The 22,769-nt window shown below is 38.4% G+C and overlaps 1 protein-coding gene and 1 long non-coding RNA gene across 17 annotated transcripts in view; one reads left to right on the top strand and one right to left on the bottom strand.

Moving 5' to 3' along the window:
• Positions 1-6,887, bottom strand: part of LOC140609018 (uncharacterized) — an 80,679-nt gene extending 73,792 nt beyond the window's left edge. For all 5 annotated transcript variants that reach the window (XR_012011023.1, XR_012011025.1, XR_012011024.1 and 2 more), the window contains exons 1-4: positions 6,800-6,887; positions 6,332-6,447; positions 4,743-4,837; positions 3,134-3,880 (exon numbers count right to left, since the gene is read on the bottom strand). This is a non-coding gene — a long non-coding RNA (uncharacterized lncRNA). The remainder of the gene's footprint in view (positions 1-3,133; positions 3,881-4,742; positions 4,838-6,331; positions 6,448-6,799) is intronic.
• DYNC1I1 (dynein cytoplasmic 1 intermediate chain 1) overlaps positions 1-22,769 on the top strand; it is a 438,187-nt gene that overhangs the window by 218,121 nt on the left and 197,297 nt on the right. The gene's annotated exons all lie outside the window — the stretch shown is intronic.

Below are 22,769 nucleotides of genomic sequence, written 5' to 3'. Positions count from 1 at the left end.
TTAAACTTACTATTTAAAAAACAGCCAAGTATTTGGAGACAAGCCATGGTAGCATCTGGATGCAAATTAAGAATCCCTAGTGAAGATGACACAGACTAATCTTATTTTCCATTTGTGTTCTGTAGAACTGACACTGCTCCAGAAATATTGACATCTGCCATGTTTTGCAACCTTGAAATATGCCTACTATTTCCCCTTTGACACTTGATTAAAGTGTTAATCCTCTTTCAGAAATAACTGTAGAGGCTTAGGCCCATTGTTAGTTAACAAGGTCAGCAGTTGAGGGATCTTTCCTTAGGACATTTGTTTTCTTTAAAAATATTACCATCATATTGTCAAGCTTCTTGAAAGACAAAAAAAAAAAAAAAAAAAAGGATGGGCTATTTTAGGAATACAGACATTTTTTAGATATTATTTATAATGAATAGACAAATTTTCTGGTTAAAGAAAACGATAATTGTTTTCCCTACCCCTGAACCTTCTTTTCACCTGTTGGTTAGGAGAGCTTTGATGGTTTAGTTCTTGATTTAGATTACACATTAAGATAGATACTGGCTTAGATGCTAGCCAGTCTTGATATTCCAAAGGAGAAGCCTCATGCTAAAAGTTAACTTATGTTTTTAAGTGCCTAAGGAGAGTGCCATAGATGGTGCAGTCAAATAAATACATTTATCCTAAATATTCCTTCCAATGAAAACAGAAGGATGCTAAATGACAACTAAAAATAAAGCCGGAATTCAACAAAAAAGACAAAGTGGAGAGAGCAGGACTTGGTACCAGTGGGCACCATCTTATTTCCTGTATTTCTGTAATCTGTAGTTCTATAGAAGGGGAAAGGACATTGAGAAAAATGAGCCTAGAGCATTGTGTGAACTTTAGGCTCAAAATGAGGTTATATCTTCATTACAGTACCATACTGGAAAATAAAATGTTATACCTTAGGAAAATGGTCTGGTAACTTTATATTTAACCATCAGTTAGCCACTAAATTAACCATCATATCACAATCTCAGGGTCAAGGGTTAATGTGCTAATGAAGTTCAGAAGTAAAAGATTTTGCATGAAATAAAAACATTGTCTTTCAAAAGCTGTTAGAATGAATCCATCCCTGTAGTATTTCATACAACCTTGGTGTAAGAAAAGAGCCTAAGGAGGCTCTTCAGGCTACCTTAAGGTGCCTAAAGAGCCTCTTAACATCAGGAAGATGAATAATGAGGCTCAATTAAGGCTCTGGGCCTGGAAGCTCATATTAAGAACAGAAAAGCAGTTCTGAGATTTTTTTTTTTTTAAATCTGACTCCAAGGCTCACACATGGTAGGTAGAAATGCATTTCACTGAAAAAAAGATTGCTAATACCCAAATTATAGACCTGATATCAAGTAAATATGTAATCATAGATGATTATCAGCTTCTCTCAGGTCCACTTCCAAATCAAATCCCCATGATCCTTCAAGGCATTCCTTCTCATAGGTCCCCATCCCTGGTCATGGACACATTAATTCTGTGTACCACTAGCATCTGGCATAGTGCTAAATATTTGGTGTGGGAATGGTTGGATGACCTGACTTAGCTCAAAGATTAACAGCAACTATCTGCCTTATAAGCCAGATAATGGGAGAAACAAAAGTGGGTCAAAGGGTAGGAGGTGGATGAGATGCTTCTAGAATTCATAATTTTAAACACTGGAAATAATGGCTAGTCTAAGCAGGAGAGCTTGAATGGAAGGATATTCTGTAACTCACAGAATCAACATGAAGATTGAAAAAACAGGCTCCGAGGACAGGCAGAAATCAAGAGAAGCTAATTATTAAGAAGACAGCCCAAACCCACACTACATAAAGTTTTCAGTAAGTCTGTGACCTTGCTGGTCACTTCCTAGGGGAAACATGACAAGCAGGGGAAAAACTCAGAATAAGTAGTTATTCTAGTGAAAAGATGTTGACTCCTCTCTGCATGATAGAAAAAGGTGAAAGCGAGCAACTTTGCTGATTATTCTTTCAAGATATGGTCCGATATTGAGGGTTTAGGTTGATCTGTGGTTGGGCAATAGAAAGGGCATTGAGTCAAGGCCACTGAGTTTTTCTACATAGCCTACATTCTTGCCATTGTAGATGCTTTATGAGCCCATGTTCAGCACTTGTGCAACTGGACACAGGATAACAATGACATATAGAACATACCAACTCTTCCATTAGATTAGTAGAAGCCTCCTTCACAGTGTCTAACTTCTGGTTGTAAGTAAATATTCTGTTATTCTAGATCTATATTGAAAGGTTCCTCCATATGCTTCTTTCCTAATATTCTTGCCATTTGTATCCTCTAATTGTGAGCTATACTTCCAGCAGTCCATCTCTGGCTTATGTTAGCATATCACTTAGAATTTCCCAGAATCCAGGCTCAAATATTTTCTCTTTAGGCAGCTAGTTACAGGGAGTTTCTCATTAGGCTGAAGGAGGAGAGACAGTGTACCAGAAGTAAGAATGCTGGAGAGTGTGGGCACCTGACTCATAGAGACTTTTGCTGCAACCCAATATATAACACTTGCCCATCCTGATGATCTAACAGTGGATCCTCCTGACGCTTATGGCTAGATGTATCAGATAACACTCCAATTCATAACACATAACACATAAGCATGGTTTGTTTTCCATAATTACCTAGTATTGTATAGTCATCCTTTAATCTCTACTTGGGTCCAGTGGCAAACCAACTCCTGTCTCTCAAAGGTGTAGTAACATAATGAAGAAGCTACACCATTGCTCTCAAATCTAAAGACCTCTTCCATGATTCCCTTTTAGAGCTATTTGTCTGATTTACCACAGACACTCTGAGTGCCATTGAATCAGTGGGACCATAATTGCTAAGTATTATACCCATTTAAAGGTAGAAGAAGCCTTTTGAGTCACCTGGTAAAATGGAATGAACATGTACATGGTAGCTCTTCTGGCCCACCAAGCATTATGACTCATAGTATTAGATAAACAGTGCATTTGCCATATTGTTTGAAGTCCACCAGACCTCTAGACCTATGGACACTTTTCTGAAATGTCAGGTCTTACATATTCAGAGATTTTTCCTCATCTTCTAGCCTACTTGTCTTAATCAGGTATTGGAGATAACCCAGCTTACTCACCAGGTCCTGCTGGCATGATGCCCTTTGTGGCAGGTGGCAGTCAAGGGCTGTAGATAGGCAGAGAGCTGTCTCAGCCCTGATGTAAGATGATGCAGATGCAAAAAAGAAATGAGGTGGGTCTTCTTTGGCTGTCAAGAAAGGCTTAGTATTGACTGTGGTTTGGGGGTGTACTCCCAAGCCTCCATAGTTTCCCCCATATTCAGTTTTCCATTATTTGCTAATCAGCACTGTCACTTTCACATGAGCAACTTGGTGAGGCTGGCAATTCAGAGGGCTTTTATTCAGGAGCCCACAAAATTTAAAATTTGCTTTTGATTTTGGCAGACGTGTATGCAGATGTTTATCACAACCAGAGAAATTCCCTGGGTTTATGCCTTGAGCTAAAATATAGAGATTTGAATTTGTCATCTCTTCTTTAAGCTGTCCAGTCCCATTAGAAGCATTCACCTCACCCTAGTGTCTTTAAATTCTTCATGCCATTCAGTCTGTTCAGTGGCAGTGACACTTTGATCCCTTAAATCCTTCTTTTCAATGGACACTTCATTAAAGATCACCACAGAGAAAAAATTATCCAGCTATTTGTTATGGCTGACAGGTTCTCATTCTCAGAATCTGAGTTTTCATTTTCTTTAGCCACTATTAGGGCAAATAACCAACACCAATTCCCTGGGTAATTGTCTTCTGATACTCATATCTGTGCCAGTCTGGGTCCATGGTTGCCAACAATAAAAATTAGCTCTGGTTAACCTAAATATAAAAGAGATTTGTTGGAAAGATATGAGCTACTTGATAGAACTGATGAATTAGACTTAGGTTAGAAATTGAAGCAAAGCAGCCCTAACCTCTACTGTGAGTGTATTTGAAATAGGGTTTTTAGGAGGTAATTAAGGTTAAATGAGGTCATCAGGGTAGAATCTTAATCCCATAGAATTGGTGGCCTTGTAAGAGGAAGAAGAAAGAGATCTGTCTCTGTCTCTGCATGCATACACAGAGGGAAGGCCATGTGAGGACAGGGTGAGGAGGCGTCTGCAAGCCAGGAAGGGAGCTCTGACAAAATGGATCTGCTGGTAACTTGATCTTAAACTTCCCAGCCTCCAGAACTGTGAGAAAATAAATTTCCGTTGTTCCAGCCACTCAGTCTATAGTATTTTGTGATGGCAGCCCAAGATGACTGAGACAGCAGCTAAGAAGATCATGCCATTGAATCTGTTCAGTGCTGTAAGACCAAGCATCCTGGATTTCCTGTCACTGGACGCTCACAGTTACACTCAGGATTGAAACTGTCATCACTGCTGCTTTGAAAACCCCTACTTCTCCCTGAACCTTGACAGTACTCAGTTGAGATTTAAAGAGCAATATGAAAGTCCACTTAGCTAAATCTAGGTTACATGCCCTACATTAGCTATGAGAGGCCAGGCAGAGAAATAACTAACTGCCCTAGCCCAGCTTCCGCCAAGGGAGACTGTTTTGGTACACTCCCTTCCAAAAGAGAACATTTGGATGGTGGATAGCCAAAAATATATATTTAAAAAAAATGCCTACTCTGACATGAGAAGAAAAAGGGGGAGGTAAAAAATATTATATGTGCCCAGCACACTCAGGTACTTACAGTGTTCTTAACAGAATTAACTCATTTTATAAGTCAGAAATGCAGAGAGAATGCAGCTCTTTTAGTTTGTCGGCAGCTTCTGTAATACTACCTGGCTACCAGAGGAAAATGGGGAAAATGTATGAAATAAACAACTTTAGTGCAATCTCTTATTTTAAACAGTCTCAGTTGGTATATGCAGTTAAAATTGGGTATAAATGCTTAAACCTTACTCCCACTTTCTTCCTAAAATTATGGCCAAATGCAGAGGGCAAAAAGGTGAGATTTATATGATCACATGGCTTTGGTGGAGTGGGGAGGGAGAATAGGGACTCTGACTTTGTGTCAGTCCTTGACAGTATGCTGGCTGACATCTGCTGTTCTTTGGATTGATGTTCTTTGACCTCTTGGGCACTGGCACTCCATGCTATAGTGTGTAGGTGGTAGACTAGTATCTGTTCTCTTTGCTTGGTAATGTTCTTAGGAGTATGGGTCATTTTCTTCTTGATAATCTGGTTTCCTTTTAACTTTCCTTATCTCTAGACCTTGAATCAATGCCCTATCCTCTATCCAGCCCCTGGCCTAGAAGTCAGTCCCCAGCCCATGTAGCCACTTTATCTACCACAACAGACCCTCATGGCAAACTGGCCCTCAGTTCAGCATCCATACCTCAGATGATCTGAGGGAGGCTCAGCAGCACTCATCAGTTCTTCTCTCCATCTTCTCATGACAACCAACCCCACCAGGCTGGGGTACCTCGTAGTGAATGAGACCAGATGTGTAATGGTCTCCTCCTAGCTTCCCAAACAGGAAATGTGATCCAAGGGTACCTGTGTTCATTTATCTTCCTAGTTTATCTTATGCTGCACCCTTCCCACTGCTTCTCTCCCAAAAGTGGAAATCCAGATATATCTAAAAAATTTCTCTCTTCTTCTCTCTGCATGCTCCTTTCCTTGCCACTTATCTGGAAATAAACTCCTGTGTTTAACTTCCCCCATAGGTTAGGGGGAGGAGTATATAGAGGGGATGATCTTTACAGTTTTGATATTCTAAATGGTAAGGAAAAGGAATTTGGAATGTTATTTCTTCTTCAATTAAACCTAACTCTCTTTTGAGAGGGGAGCTGAACCTCACCTTAGCTGTTTTATTGTCATACTTTTGTATCAAATTCTAGTCTCTCTTCCAGCAAATGAATGCCATAAGTAGACTAGAGTGAAAATCATTATGTTCAGGAAGACAAATAGAAGAGCACATTAATACTTTTTGAATATAACTCCCATAGCACCCCAAAATGAAGAGGACATTTCTTTTCATTGCTCTTGATCAATAATAGATTCAAGAAATGCCAGGATTAAAGAACATTACAGGGTATAACAAACCTTTTTATTTCCTGAAGAATAACAATTGCTATGTTGACTAACTTAAGAAGTATATAAAGGTTTCACTGCTAGCATGGCAACATGGGGAGTTTTGTGGATTTGCTTCCCTTTAAAACTGGTGAGCATTGTTGAAAAAAAAATACCCCCCAAACAAAAAACCTATTTAAAGTCTCTGGAAATGATCCCAAGGGCATACAATAAATGAAAAAACATCTATTAAAGAATACTTACTAAAACTTGATAAGAACAGGAAGAGTCTGTGATATTTGAACTCCCTCTTCTCTTCAGTTTAGCTTGAAGCAAAGTCTGCTTCAAAAAGATGCAGCGAAGAATATAGTGAAAGGGACCTTAAGGAAAGGAGGGAAACTGAGTGGGGAAAAGTTAGAGAGGAAAACAAACCATGAGAGACTCCTAACTCTGCGAAACAGAGGGTTGTGGAAGGGGAGGTGTATGAGGGAATGGGGTGACTAGGTGACAGGCACGAAGAAGGGCACTTGATGGGATGAGCCCTGGGTGTTACAATATGTGTTGGCAAATTGAATTTAAATTTAAAAAAGGAAAAATAAAAAAAGAACACAGAGCTGCCTCTCCCACCAGCTTCCAGTTGGAGGGCTACAGTATCTTCCTGGGAGAGGCAGAACATTAGCATTCCCATTATCTGCCATTAGCTACCGGTTAGCTACCTGTTATAGAGCCTACCTTCCAAGCAAGGACAACTGAGAGGTGGGCATACTCTTCTTCAGCCTAGCCTAAACTTGAAAGATAGGGACTTTACTTTGGCTTCAGCATTCTAAGAATTCTGGGGCCCTAATCACTCTCATCCAATTCATATGTAAAGCAGAGATTCCACTTAGGGACAGGCAAGTCAAATGACCAGAGGCTATAGCAGGATCCCAGTCTGCCAAGCATCCAGCTCTGAAAGCAGGGGTGTAATTTGAAGAGGTGTGCTGCTGTCCCCTCCCTCCATGCCAGAGCTTCGGCAGAGATTTTGTCCAGGGGAAAAAGCAGGCCATAAAACACAGAGCTTAAAATCTCTTCCCAAAGAAGCTGACTTCATTTGCAACAGAGTGTGGGGATGTTTAAGCCAAAGGACATTTTCAAAACAGCGAAGGTTATGGTGTAAAGCAATTAAGAAATAACTGGTAGATGCATTTGAGATATAAGCTAAACCATAGCTTGACTAGTTTACTAAGACAAAGCCAGGGAAACCAAGAGTTAAAAAGAGCCCTCCTGGGATCAGACAATCTCAAAAATTGATCTCGAAGCTATTTTTCTAAAGGAGTCTGAATTTAATTGGATCAAACCATGGAGAAATTTGTGCCCCAGGACATTGCCAAAAAAACCCAGAGCATTCTTAGCAATTAGTGGAACTTAACATTAGGGTATAGTCAAGGAAAGAGGTGATTAAAAGGACTGCAAAGGACCATCATTCCAGAATGACTTTGCACATGTCCAAGGCTACATCCTCCAAGAAGCAATATCAGAGGCTTCACACTATGTGGGGAGGGGGGAGAACAAATTTTGCAAAAATAATCTAGTCACTAACCAAAGAAGCAAATAGCAATAGCCCAACTCCTGGAAAAGTGGGAGGAGAATCAACCAGAACCCAGAATTTCTACAATGTATTATATAAAATAGCTAGTTTCCAACAAAAATATGAGGCATACAATGAAAATGGAAGTCTGATGGGAAAAAGCAGGCAAATAAACCTGCCTATGAAAGTGAGCAGATGTTGGATATATCAGAAGAAAACTTCAAAGTAGTAGTAGTTTATCTCTCTTTCTCTTCTTCCCTCTCTCTCTCCCCGCCCCCCCGTGTGTGTGTGTGTGTATATATATATATATAGAGAGAGAGAGAGAGAGAGAGAGAAAGAGGTATGAATAAATAGATTTTTTCAAAGAACTAAAGGAAACCATGCTTTAAAAAATAAATGAAGATATGATTACAATATTTTATTAGAGAATATTAGCAAAGAGATGCAAGTTATAAAAAAAGAACCAAATGTATCCTGAATTTGAAAAGTATAAAATTGAAAAAAAATATTCATTGTTGAGCACAACAGTAAATTGAACTGGCAGAAGATGGATTGATAGAGAGTATCCGGTCTAAACTTCAGAGGGAAAAGAGAATGAAGAAAAATGAAGAGATCCTCAGAGAAATGCAGATACCCTTAGGTGAATCAGCATATATATGATGGAAGAACCAGATAAAGGTGAGAGAGAAAGGAGCAGAAGAAAATATGTAAAGAAATAATGGCTGAAAACATTAATCTACAATCACAAGAGTCTCAACAAATTCCAAGTAGGATAAATGCAAAGAGTTTCACAAGAGACACATCCTACTGTAAATATTGAAAGCAGCAAGAGAAAAATGGATTTTCACTTATAAGGGAGCCAAACAAGATTAGCAACTGACTTCTCATCAGAAACAATGGCAGGCAGAAGACAGTGGGATGACATTTAAAGTACTCAAAGGAAAAACTGGCAACAATAAATGTGAACCTAGCAAAACTGTCTTTTAAAAATGAAAGTGAAATGAAAACATTCCCAGATAAATGAGCACCGAGAGAAGCACCAAGAAAATTTGTTGCTAGCAGAACCACCTTAGAAAAAACACTAAAGGAAATTCTTCGTTAGGAGCAAGTGATTCCAAATTCACATCCACAGGAAAAAACAAAGAATGTAAGTAAAGACAATTAATTATGTAACTACAGAAGACAATATAAATGCATTCTGTTTCTTCTCTTAACTAGTTTAGAGAAGTTATATAAAACACTATGCATATCATTATATTGCTGGATCTATACAATATAGAAATGTATATTGCTGTTAGCATTACAAAAGAAGTGGGTAGGAATAAAGCTACATTTGGCAAATGATAATCTGAATGCACAGGAACAAATGAAGAGAGCCAAGTACAAAGGCTAAATAAGAAAGGCCAGAAGTATGTAATTGCTCTCCTTTCTTTTCTCAGCTTCTTTAAGATACATACAATTATATAAAGCAATAGTTATAACAATGCATTGTTGGCTTTGTAACATGTAGAGATGTATTATGCATGACAATAACAGCATGAAAAGGGGGGAAGCATAATAGAGCTATATAGGTGTAACATTTCTACACATCATTGGGATTAATATAAATCTGAAGCAGGAAATAAATCAAGAAATGGTGAAAATTATTTAACATTAAGGTGTTATAGTAGAAAATATTCACTTAATGTAAAGCCCCAAAATAATAATAAAAGAAAAAACAGACATGAGACATACAATAAACAAAAATAAAATGGCAAGTATAAAACTCACTATAGGATATTAGTGAGTGATGGGATAGGAATGACAGTGGGAACCTTGATGTAACTAGACCTGCCAGAAAGGGATCCACAGGGTCCTAGCTCTAGAAGATACAAACAGTGGTTAAGTGTGCGTGATAGGGGAATATGGTAGCAGTGTAGGTAAGCAAATTCTAACCAAAAGAGTTAATGCATTGGCCTACAAAGGGATGTCCTAAAGTGTAATATAGTACCAGGCTGCTAATGTAGTTTGTAGTAGAGAAAGGTATTTAGAAAGTTTAAAAAAATAAGAAGAAGAAGAAAATACTAAGGTGGCAGAAAAAATGTGGCATGTAAAAGGTAACATAGTATCCAGAACTTCTGATGATAGGCAATACATTTCTTAAAGAATGACAGTATAAAGTCATCCCAAATAGAAATAGATCTTGAGGGACAACTGAAATCTATTGGTAGTGACTCTCTGGACTGTTGTATGGAGAAGGATTCTGAGACTGTATCCTACCTCATCTCAATTAAAACTCTTAAATGAAAAGGAGCGGGATGCCTGGGTGGCTCAGCAGTTAAGCGTCTTTCTTTGGCTCAGGGCGTGATCCTGGAGTCCCAGGATCGAGTCCCACATCGGACTCCCTGCGAGGAACCTGCTTCTCTCTTTGCCTATGTCTCTGCCTCTCTCTCTGTGTGTCTCTCATGAATAAATAAATAAAATCTTAAAAAAAAAGAAAAGCTATTGCTGCATTTGAGCAATAGCAAGGAAGTAAAGAACAGGAAATTTCAAAGAGGAACTGCAAAAGTAGAGGGAGTGATGGCTACTAAGTAGAAAGAGAAGTATGCTCAGCTCTTGTGGCATAAAGCATGCAAAAAAAAAAAAGTTGTAAACAAATAACTAGCCAAGGACATGAAAATGGTGGCAGGAGAGCTCCATGCAATCTCCATATGGGTTAGGCAGGCAAAGGGATCAAATTTGGAATATTCAGTTGAAGGCAATGGAAACTCAACCATATGACCTAGGCTTCACTGGGGCATGTGATAGTGGGACTTATGGTACGAAGGAAATGCCTATATTTATTTTCTACTGATTTCCAGGAAGAGCAAGATTCCCTCAAAACCCTTGACTTTTGTGCCTTTCTTTTCTTCTCCTAATAGAAGTAGAGTTGTATGAAGGTTGGTGGATGATAATTTTTGGCTAGAATTTCTTGATAGGATATAACTAATTCATCAGTGCTCCTAGGCATGGGAAATTTGGTCTTTTTATACTACTGTCATCCCCAGACCAGGTAGAGGTAGTGACATCAGGAAGAATTTTTGCTCTGCCTCATGTAAGCTGGTCCAGGGTCTCAAATCTGGGGGAAAGGTGCAGTAAGTCCAGTTTTGTCTTCACAGTAAGTTAAAATTGCCAACCTATCCCTATTGGTAGTAATGATGATACTTTGGTTTTTGTTTTATTCCTGATGTAATTTCTCAATTAGTTCAGAACTTGGACAGAAAAGAACGGTGCTGTTATTTTGACCCTGCAAAACCCTGCCCTCTGGGTGCATAGCCTGGAAATCTAACCCAAGCCTCCCATGTGGTAAGAGAGAATTGCATCAACTGAACGCTCTTTCTGACCACATCTGTTGTTTTCCTTCAATATGAAGCTCCGTTAGTGTAACACTGCTGGCCTCTTGCCACCTCTTTACTCACTCTCCTGGACCCCTAGCCCCCACCCCTAGAGAAGATATGGTGACTTATCTGGTTGTTAGATTTAGAAATATAACCTAGGCAGTCTCAGTCTTTTGTTGGGGGAATGAGGATACCTATAACATACAAGTTACATTCTATTCCTGTGTACCATTCATCCTACTTAACACTCACTTGGGAGGCCTTTCAAGTCTGTGAATGAGTATATAAATCCACCTAACTCAGGAAATTAATTAGCAGATCTATTTGGCCTGCTCAGGAAACTACATTCTCACCCAGTCTTTATCCATAATGAAAGTGTTATTTTGGTCCCACTCCACTTCTGTCTTTGTCTTATTTCTCATTTGGGTACTGTTTATTTGGTCCTCTAAAAATCCCAACGAGTATTAGGAAAATCATGGCAAGAAAATCAGTTCTGGAGAGATGAAAGTATTGAATATAACATTAAAGACCCTAGCTAATTAGACAAAAAAGAAAGTAACCAATGTTCAGGGGGAGGTTTACATTCTAGCAACAAGGAAAGAGCTCATTTATAGAAGTGGATCCCAAGGTTGGAGGGGAAGCAGTAATAAAGTCAACTTAATGTTGAGCTCTGAACTTCCTTTATTTCTCTGTGAATGTGCATAATGCTGGACCTGTGTGTGGCAGGACCAACTGTGCAAATTAGGAAGTGGCTTGTGAGGGCCAGGATCCAGGAAAGTTGTTACACTTGGTGACCTGTTTAAAAAGAAACAACCAAACAAAACCCTGGTTACTATATTATAGAGCCCTAATGTGGAATAAGATTTCCTATAAAATTATCACTTAAGGATTCTAATTTTGATAACAGTTCAGATAATTTTTAAAAAGATTTTATTTATTTGAGAGAGAGCAAGAGTGCACAAACAGGGGGGAAGGGCAAAGGGAGAGGGAAAAGCAGACTCCCCACTGAGCAGGGAGCTGGACTGAGGACTTGATCCTAGGACCCTGGGATCATGACCTGAGCCAAAACCAAGCCACCCGGGTGCCCCATCAATTCAGATAATTTTGTTGCAGAAAAACATATTGGACTGAGAAGCTTCCCTTTTCATAAAATCAGGAAGTTTTTGGACTACTGGGGAGAAAAGTTGGTCTCACTGAACAGCCTAGAAGTTGTAGTGTGGTATTTGTACCTTGTGGTCAATAAAGCAAGTGGCCATTGTCTCTGTAAGTGTGGTATATTGAAGGCTCAGGCTGTTGCCAATGTTTTTTTGATCCTGGGAAGCAGGACTTAGCTGATGGCTCAAAGAAACTGGGAATAACATAAGTTCCTCTACCTGATTATTCTCTAGTGTCATTTAGTGAATAGAAACGCATTCATGTTGCTGATTAAGCAGTTGGGGTCAGGTATATGGACATGCCATGAAATAGCACACCAGATAATATTAGGTCCAAGTCTAGAAGCAAAATACAAAATATGTAATAATATGATGAAATGTGTCTGAGTTTGCAGTTTATTAACTGTACACAGAGGATGAGATGTGCTGTGTGCATCACTAATCTCTTCATTCCCTTGGTGTTCCATACATTCTTTGGCTGAGGACACTGACATTCATATGTGTGTCCCTTTCTTTGGGTCCCTTTTAAAATTCCCTTCCCTTCCTATTTTTTATACTACAGCTTCAACTTACAAAACAATTATCCTTCTTTTGAACAACCATTCTTGATATGTTTAGACATCACAAAATTCCTGTATCTTTCCAACCTTCTTCTTAAGATATTATGAAGATAAAATGAGAAAATGATTGGAAAATGCCTTTCCTTAAACAATTATTTCAATGATAGAGATTGATTTCGCCACTGGAGGACTGAGGAAATCTTATGTCATACCAATTTTCCCCTCATGAGATGGATCAGGATACTATTCTTGCCAAAATTGAGTTTTCTTAGCAACAATGTGTTTTTTGAGATGCCAGTTTTCCCAAGAGGACAGAGAGATATACTACACTTCTTGAAGTACCTGGATGGAGAGTTTGAACAGGAGAGTTGTCTCTTTCTCTCTTTAGTTCACGCACAGTGGAAGCCTTTGCGGGGTCATCTAGCAGAACTAAATAATGTCCCAGTCGTCCTCACGTTCTCCAGACAAACAGTGATTTTGGCTGCGCAAGCGATTCTTGGGTGGGCTGGTGGTGATGCACCTTCCAATAACCATTACTAAAAGTGTCAGCCTAGGTAAATTCATGTTCATCTGGGTCCATTTTATCTTATTTTGTCTTAATTTAACCCAGATCGTGAAGTCCAAATGTTACATCGAGCATTAGTTCAGTGAGGTATGGTGAAATTTGAAGAGGAGAAAAAAAATGTTCCTTGCCACCCTCGGAGACAACATACTGAGGAAATAGGACTTTCCCCCTCCCTCTCTATTTTGGTAATCCTTGGCTTGGCATATTTGGGTAAGAAAATGAAAGGTTTGCCTACATAGTTGAAATCTCTCGTCACATTATATCATCTGAAGCCCATTTGTACGTTGGGATCATTTTATTTGGTTTCGGTTAGACATAAAAGTGTTGTGGTCTCCTTTTTTTTTTTTTCAAGGCCTCTGGCTTTTGGAAAATTGAGTGATTTCATCCTTGTCCGGGTTTCCTAGTAAATCTTGTATTTTTACTCAGATTACTTGATCAATTAGTTATGTCAGCTGCCCGAGATGTGCCTTTTTATTAATAGCACCTTTTATCAACTCATTGGAATTAGACATTGCAACCATGGTCTGAGACTGGTAACATCTTGCAATAATTTATAAATATTACTTTAAAAAATAGCACCACAATTGCTCATTTGTGAACTTTTTTGGATATGTCCCTGTGTGAGAAATTGCATTTGTATTATTATTAGTTCTGACAAACTGGATTAGGTCTTGGCTATTGTTAAGTGGTTCTATCTGCCCTCAAATCTACTGAGAGACACAGCATTTTTAATGAATTTAATTAAAACTGCATGTGGTTTATAGACTTGCCTCCAGCCAATATGCCATTCTTCTTGACTGAACAGAGTTTCTGCTAATGTATAATGATGTTTTATATGAGAGATGTTTGACACTCCCTCATAGTAGCCTCCAGGTAGTTTCCATTGAATGACATGGTGATGAAATATTAAAATTTTAAAAAACCCTTTCTACTTAAGTGAGTCATGTTTACACTAACTAATATATGCATAAATGTGTTAAATATGTTTGTTGAAGCTGGGAAAGACAGGGATTGTATTTCAACACCAGCAGTATGTTGGCAGTGAAAGATTTTAAGAAATTTCAATCTGGCAACACTTTGGAAGATCTGCTATATGTATTATTCTTTGAAGTATAAAAAAAGGTCATTATGAAATTTCCTCTTAACATTTACATTCATTAGGCCAGGTAGTTTTAATGATTCTTCCCTAACAAACAAGAATTATAATAAGTATGGCTCTCAGCATTAATTTTTAACATAGCCTTGGAAGGTATCAGTGATAGAACTTAATGTCTTTTTTAAAAATAAAAACATCTGCATTTTCTTAATATTTTTAAGGAATGAATTATTTAATATACTTTATAGAGGGTGTTAGTGAAGTCCTCTGACTGAATAGACTCATATTCTGGTTCTGGGAATTGATCTTTGATAGTAATGATAAAAGAACAACAAGGAAGTATAACTCATTTTGCCCTATTTTGCCCATGTTTAGTCTTTGAAAATGGTAAAACACTACCAAGGAATGCAATCTTTTATATTGTCTGTATTAAGTACATAATAAAATGTCTAACGATTTTGTAGAACCGGGCAGGGCCAAGGTCAGGAGACTGTATGATTGCAGAGACGAAGTAGCTCAGTGATCATGGGACTGGGATTTCTTGAGAAGTCAGTGAAACAGACATCTAGCATGACAATGAAGAGAGGTCAAGGATATAACAGAGGCAAAGGCAGCTTACAAGCTGCATACACAGCAGCGTTCTCTATAACTTCTCTCAGCCTTAATTTCTTCACGTGAAGAAACCTCACAGGATTGTAGTGCAGACTATACGTAGTACACTCAAAAAATAAAATTCCCTGTAAAATGCTTAACACAATGCCTGTTATCAGTATTCAGAAATTTTAGCTTAAAAATTACCATTTGCACATATCTGAACTAGATGTCCAAATGTTTCCATAAAATATTCCATGTATTTATTTGAAATCACCAAATATCTTCTCACTTCCAGAAACCCTTTCTTTTTGCAGATTTGAATGGCGTGTTACTTTAGAATTTTTATTATGAGATATGTACCTGTTCTTCACTTCGTAGAACATTGTTTTAGGTAGCAGTATCTCTCTCAAAAATGTCATTGAGTAACAGGACATTTACAGAATTGTATTCCTTGCACTGCATTTTTCATCCCCTACTTTGGGAAGATAATAATTTCTCTGAAGAAAAGCTAAGCTATCAAAGGTCACATTATGAATTCTACTTTTAAGATTTGGTTGACATTAGTTAATAAAAGCTACCCTTGGTGGAGCTCCTGTTACTTGCCCAGTGGAACATGGAATCCACATATTTACTAATAGTCCTCACTCCTATGCCAGACAGATCACACTACTCCATACTTTATAAAGAAACTAAGATTCAGAGAGCTTAACTTGCTAACAAATAGCCAAGCTGGGATTCATACTCTGTGCTTCCTGATTTTAAACTTCTTCCCATGATACCACTTTGCCTCAAACCAGACAGCCTCTTTCTTTCAGAAGAAAATACATTTTTTCCAAAACATTTTCAGGGTTATCATATTTTGATATTAGAGAATTGACCAATGGTGCTGCTTGACTGCACAAACAGGAGACAAAGTGGAAAAAACATTTCAGGAAATTCCAGATAATCGAGACACGATAGGTGGAAAGATACCTCATTTTGTTGAAGAACGTATGGAAGAGAGCAGCAATCATCACAAGGAACATGTTGGAAACATGCCCTTAATGAAGGATGGCATTCTGTTTCCATGATGACTAGGCATGGAAGAGAGTCAATGTCCCGTTTCTATGCACTTGATCTGTATGCGCTTAATGTATACAACAGGACAACTTTCAACAAAAAATAATTCAACAGGACAGCTCTCATCATGTCACCCCCTGCTGAAAAATTTACAATGACTTCTGGCTAAGTGCAAAATGCCATGTGAGCATAGGAGGCCCTCCTGTGTATGACACTAACCTACTTAGCCAGTCTCATGTCATCTCCCACTGTCTGCAATTCAGTCTCTCTGCTCTGGTCCTGTGGTTCCTAACCCTGGCTGCATGTTAGAAACACATGGGAGCTTTAAAAATATACAGATGTCTGGGTTTCACCTCCAGAAATTCTGGTTTAATGGGTCTGGGGTAGGGTCTTAAAATCTGTCCAAACAGTGAGAATGCACAGCTTGGATTAAGGATCACTTCTCTCATCAAAGGGCATTTGGAAAACCACTTCTGTCTCCTGACAGCACTTTTTACTGTGTCTTCTTTTCTCCTGAAATACCTTTTCTAGCTCCACCCCTTCCACCTCCTCTGGCTAACTACACCTTTTAAAATTCTTCCCATCCTGTAAAGGCTCTTCTCTAAAGAAGCGTTTCTTACTTCACCCTCCCTCTGCAATGGAATGCCATCTCTCTTTCATTTAAATGTCTACAAAATGTCTTTAAGCCCCTATTCGAGCATTGATCTCCTTTCGTAACCCAGCACCCTTCCTTATGAGCAGGGCTAGATTTCACCAATCTATTTATGCACTAAAGACTACAAACAAACAAACAAACAAACAAACAAAAAGGACATAAATTTTAAATGTTGCAAACAATCTTTACAGAGATCCTTGGGGAAAAGAGTTAATATCATCCTCCATTTCTGAGGATGTTTGAATTGAGTCCAAGACTAGACTCAAGGTCTATCCCAGGACAGTGGGAGCTCCTGTTTTAGGGTCTGTAAGCCCCCTATTACTTTTTTAGGATGGTGCATGAGTCTGGGTGCATTGTTCTCAGCAAGGATCCCATAGTTTTAATTAGAATGTCAAAGATTCTGTGATCCATTGACTTACAGATTTATTTATTTATTTATTTTTGACTTATAGATTTATAGAATAAATCTCCTTAACTCAGATTCAGTGATGACAGTGGCCTTCTTTGCTGGTCACTAATGTTTCATTTCTCTTTCTGCCAGGCTAGCATAGCTTTAGAACATCCTACCTCCATTTAGGTTGAATGGCTTCATGAAAATATCAGTCTAGGGACACCTGTGGGGCTTAGTGGTTGAGTATCTGCCTTTGGCTCAGGTCATGATCCTGGAGTCCCAGGATTGAGTCCCACATTGGGCACCCTGCAGGGAGCCTGCTTCTCCCTCCACCTATGTCTCTGCCTCTCTCTCTTTCTCTCTCTCTCTCTCTCATGAATAAATAAATAAAATCCTTAAAAAATATATCAGTGTAAAAACTAATCATGAATAGTATCTATCATCATTCAGGTGATTAAACATTTTTAAAATGTAAAATACAATTAGATTAAAAGTGTTTTTTTGTTTGTTTGTTTGTTTGTTTACTGGCTCAGAAAAGGTCAGAATTCCTACCTTGACTAGATGATAAAAGCACAGTGGCCCTGCCATTGTCCAGTACCTCAGAAAAGTGCTCACATACTTGTATGATTGAGTGTGTGTATATTGGTGTGGGTGGGTGTTTATCAAAATGTAATTTTTCTTAGAGAAAAATTGCCAAAGATCTGGTTGTCTGCAAAAGGAATAAAAAACTCAGAGCACCTCTGAGTTTTGTGTGTTTCATTATTTGCTGCTGAAATATTTAGGCCTAAAACAACAACAATCAAAACATGACTTAGTAGCTGCTAGAGGTAATTTTTCTATTCTTAGGCACAAAATAGCCAGAAAAGCATCTGTCTTCTCAATTGGACTGATTTGTAATTCTAGAATGTAAGAGGAAAAAAAGGGAAGGACCTCCACTTAAATCTGTAATTTTGGTAATTCTGAAGTAATGTGACGTAAGGAATTTTGATCGGTGCTTAGTTCAGCATGGGAGATCTCCTTTCAAGGAATGAGAAATGCTTGGGAGAAGTAGTTGGAAGGAGCTACAATTGGGGTTTGACCTGAGTAAATTGAAACAGAACACAGGAGACAGTAACTAGTGAACCTAGTAAAAATTAATAAGCTAAAGTTATGGGTTAGCAATACCTATATTCATACATGTACACATACTTCAAAATAATTGGCAGCATGAATATCAGACGTAATCAAATGAAATACTGATGTGCTTCCCTATGAAAAAACACAGCATTAAAATTCAAAATTCCCAAAATACAAAAATTTTCACAAGGGCTCTTTGCTTCGTAAAAGAATCTACTACAGTGTTCCATTCAAAATATCTCTTACAGGGATCCCTGGGTGGCGCAGCGGTTTGGCGCCTGCCTTTGGCCCAGGGCGCGATCCTGGAGATCCGGGATCGAATCCCACGTCAGGCTCCCGGTTCATGGAGCCTGCTTCTCCCTCTGCCTGTGTCTCTGCCTCTCTCTCTCTCTCACTGTGTGCCTATCATGAATAAATAAAAATTAAAAAAAATATATATCTCTTACAATATGTTAAAATTGCCATTTGGTTAATTCAGGTAGTTCTCCTTTTAACATGCTTCAGAATCACCTAAACACAGGTTGCTCAGCCCCTATCCCCTTTAGAATTTCTGATGCAGAAGATTTGAAGCGCGTCCTCTAAATTTGCATGTCTAGCAAGGGAAGTTAATACCACTAGTCACCACAGTTTGAGAACTGCTTGTTCACTAAAATTCTACCTGAACATAGCTTTAAGAAACAAATCTATGATGCAATAGATAGTACACCTACCAAGGTTTGTAGTGGGTGTTTTGGACTGAATTGTGTCACCCCAAAATTCATATGTTTAAGTGCTGGCCAGCCCCCATACCTCAGAAGGTGATTATATTTCGAGATGGTGTTTTTAAAGAGGTCATTAAATTAAGTCATTAGGGTGACCCTAATTCAATATGACTGATAAAAGAAGAAGAAATTTGGGCGAACACAGAAGGGGGGCCAGTTAAAGACACAGAGAGAAGGCAGCCATCTACAAGTCAAGGAGAGAGACTTCAGAAGAAACCAACTCTCTGACACCTTGATCTTGGATTTCTAGCCTCCAGGACTGTGAGTAAATACATTTCTGTTGTTTAAAACAGCCAATTTGTGGTATTCTGATATGGCAGCCCTAGCAAACTGACACAGATTGTGGTCTTCAAAAGGAAATAGCTATTTAGAAAGCTTATTTTACTGCTTTTGCATTTGGGCTAAGTAGAAATCAAAATGAGTAGTAAGTAAGAGAAGCAAATAGAGAGAAATGCAGACTTGAAAGTTCTTAGATTTGTTATTTTCTTTTCTTAGTTTCTTAATAACTCTTTATATATTTTGGCATGGTGGGCTTTGAAAAGGGAGGGTTAAAAAATAACTTCTTGGTTTTGGATACTAAATGCTAGCATGTGTTGGAACTCTCTCATAACAGGCTTGTTTCCAAAGTAACATACCTTTATTCATTCTGAAGGCTGTGATACTGAGAATTCAGAGGAAAAATTCAACTATTATATGTAGATAATTTGAGAAATATAAATAAGGGAGTGATTTGATTAGCACTTGCGGTATGGACTTGTGACTCAAGAAAGTCTTATTCATACATTTCTTGATCCTTTTTCCTGGGTTTTTATAATCAGAGAAGGGAAGGATAGGGGAGGATGTAATGTTTGTTTAGCAGAAATATCAATAATACTTTATGAAAGGGCCTTTTGGATTTCATGCAGTTTGGTTAGTAAATGTCTAGTCCTTTTGTTTAAGAATCTACAAATGACAAGCATGAAATATCACTGCCAGTAACTCCCTTAAAATTTAATGTAACAAGAAATGCTGTGTGGGCTTTAGACTCATAAATTGCTTAGCCGAGAACATGAACCTTCCTCCCGTTGCTATCCAGGGTCCATCATGTTGCTGGCACTCCATGAATGTCAACTACCAAGCAGGCGGATTTAGGTACAAAGACTGCTGACAGTGCATAACCTAGAGATCTAGGAAATACCGAAGAATAGCACAGCCAGACTCAAAGGATTTGTTTCTTTGAGCTGCCAAAGCTAGTAATGTCAATGAAAAATATAGTTAATATAGACAGATGTCAAACAAAGCCAAATGGCAAGAACAGGAAACAAAAATATTAAATGAAACAGTGGTGTGCTGACTGGGTTGGGACTTGGAGAATTGGGTTTGGAATCCCAAAGCAGGCTACCCGTGAAGGGTTGAAATAAGAATTTTGAAGTGGAATTAAAATTTATGTGGTCTCTCAGTGGATGACCATTTCCCAAACAATATAGAATATCTGATGACGCCTTGGGTTTTGTCCTCTGCAGTTGCATATGAAGAAATTTGCTGTTTCATATAGTAGTCTTAATACTACTATCCTACGATATTGTTCATTACCTGTCTGCCCCTCAGCCATCCAGATCCAGCATCCCTGGAGAAATTATTAGCAGTGTAAGTATAGGGTGTACAAGTTTGTGTCTCCTTCTACACCTAGGTTGTGACCATTTTATCGTGGATTCCTGTAGATGATAATAGGGTAAGAGTCCTATCTTATGCTAGTTATGATCTAAGGGATTCATAACGGAAGCAAAACTAGCTGGCCCTGGACACTCTGAGTTCAGGGAAAGCTAGAAAATGAGGCCAGAGAAACCATCTTTTCCACTCTTTGCTTCCCAGGGCAGTTATTTGCAGGAAGAGCCAGCAGAAGGCACTAAGCATCCACAGTCTATGACGTCTTGGCTTCTCAGATAATTATAGCAAGAGCTGGGCCACCACAGAGAAAGGAGGGATGGCAACAGCTCAGTTATTGAAGAGGCCTACTTTCTTGGGCAATTCAGACACAGCATGTAGGGCATTTAGATGACTAGAACAGGAAGGCCATCCACCAAGTCTTACCCAGTGAAGAACCCTGAGCCCTCAGCTAGTGCCAATTAAGCTAAAAGGAAGGTCTTCATGGAGAAATGTACCAAGTTGGAGAGTGTCATAAATATCAGGGCAAAATGAGGCAAAAAGATAAACTAGAGAGTCATTAATATCAACATTAATAAGTATTATATCATCTAATGTTTATTACATACTTATTATATGTCAAGTCTTATACTAAGTCCCTTAAATTCAATGTTTTATTTAATCCTCTCAGCAACCATATGAGTTACTGTCATTATTCCCACTTTCAAATGAGATAGCTGACAAAGAGAGAATAAGAAATTTGCCTAAAGTTACACACCAGCCTGGCACTAGGAACTGGGTTCAACATAGCTAAGTCTGAATCAAAAACTCTTACTCTTTCTCCCAAGTCAGGCAGCCTGAAAACAGACACAGGAAAGGCCAGTGAAAAGTCAGAAGGCAAGTTGTTTGTTATTTCATGTCATCTCTATGTGCTGTGGAAACTATAAATTGGTGGGCAATTATTACCTCTACCCTCCAGAAACCTAGATGTCAGTCCATGATCTTTCTCATCAATTCTGTTTCTATTCTATTTACTGTCCTACAAAAGCTAAAAAAGTAACATTTGCTTTGCTCCTATCTAACTGAAGGGCTTATTTTTAAATTTCTAAAACCTAACAATGTGTCAAATGTTGGTAAATATTGCTAGATGTACTGGCTGTACTGGTGTAACACACTGAGAATAGTGAATGTTACTTAGTTGGATTTCTGAAATACCCATTCAATGCCATTGCATCGAACTTGTGAGACCAACATTGAAATTTTGTCTCTAGTTTATCAATGGAGGTTGATAAACTCGGATTTTATCAGTTAAGATGCCAGGGTCCATGGAACTTTAGGAAAAGGAGAAGCCTTTAATTGGGTGAGGAAAAGTAGAATTTGAGTTATAACCTCTTCCATGGGCTGTTTATGAGCACATGGTCATTAACATCTCTCCCCAGGTTCCTAAGCAGGAAGCAGGAAAGGCAACAAATCAGAGAAAAGTTCTGAGCCCCCTTTGAACTTTATAGAAAGGCACTTTATAAATCTTAGGAAAATGAATTTATATTATAATTTGTTTAAAGTAAGTCTGAGTTAAAATTCTTTTGAAGGTAAGGCATACTCGGTACCCCATGTAGAAAACCACCTCTCCCCTCCTCCCGCCCTGCCGAGCGGTATGGACCATTCAACAAGTATGTTGACTTGTTCTCTGTTGCCTATGATTTCTTCTCGACATCTTTCTTTTGGATCTAGATTAAAATTATTAAGAAATGCACTGGAAAGGGAAAGAGACTATTCAAGAAGAATCTAGTCCGTGGTCATGAAATGGAATGAATGCTCTTCCCCAAGTGTTGATTAAACAAGATTTGAATTAGCTATGGATGGTCACAGTTTAATTGGCAGGCAGATTTGCTTTCTGTGCAGAGGAGTATATTTATATGTGTTCATTTTTAAAAATGTGTTCCAAACCCCTACAGTTGAGTTATTATTTTTTTTTGTAATAATGATATGCTTTCAGTAGCGTGTCATTTTCTTTACCCTTGTAGAGAGATAACATGCAATTAGGGAGTGATGTCAGCCTCTAACATTTTGGTGTAAAATTTTGGTCACACCAAAATACCGGGCTCCTTAACAAAGCTGGCAGACACATCTTTTGGCAGCAGCTGCTCGCCATGTGATTTAAAACTTCCTGTCACTATAATTGATGTGTTTTTATTCTTTCCATTT

This window comes from Canis lupus, chromosome 18 (genome assembly GCF_048164855.1).
Source record: "Canis lupus baileyi chromosome 18, mCanLup2.hap1, whole genome shotgun sequence".
NCBI lineage: Eukaryota > Metazoa > Chordata > Mammalia > Carnivora > Canidae > Canis > Canis lupus.
The sequence above is the reverse complement of the archived record's forward strand: the minus strand, read 5'-3'. Positions and strand labels throughout refer to the sequence as shown.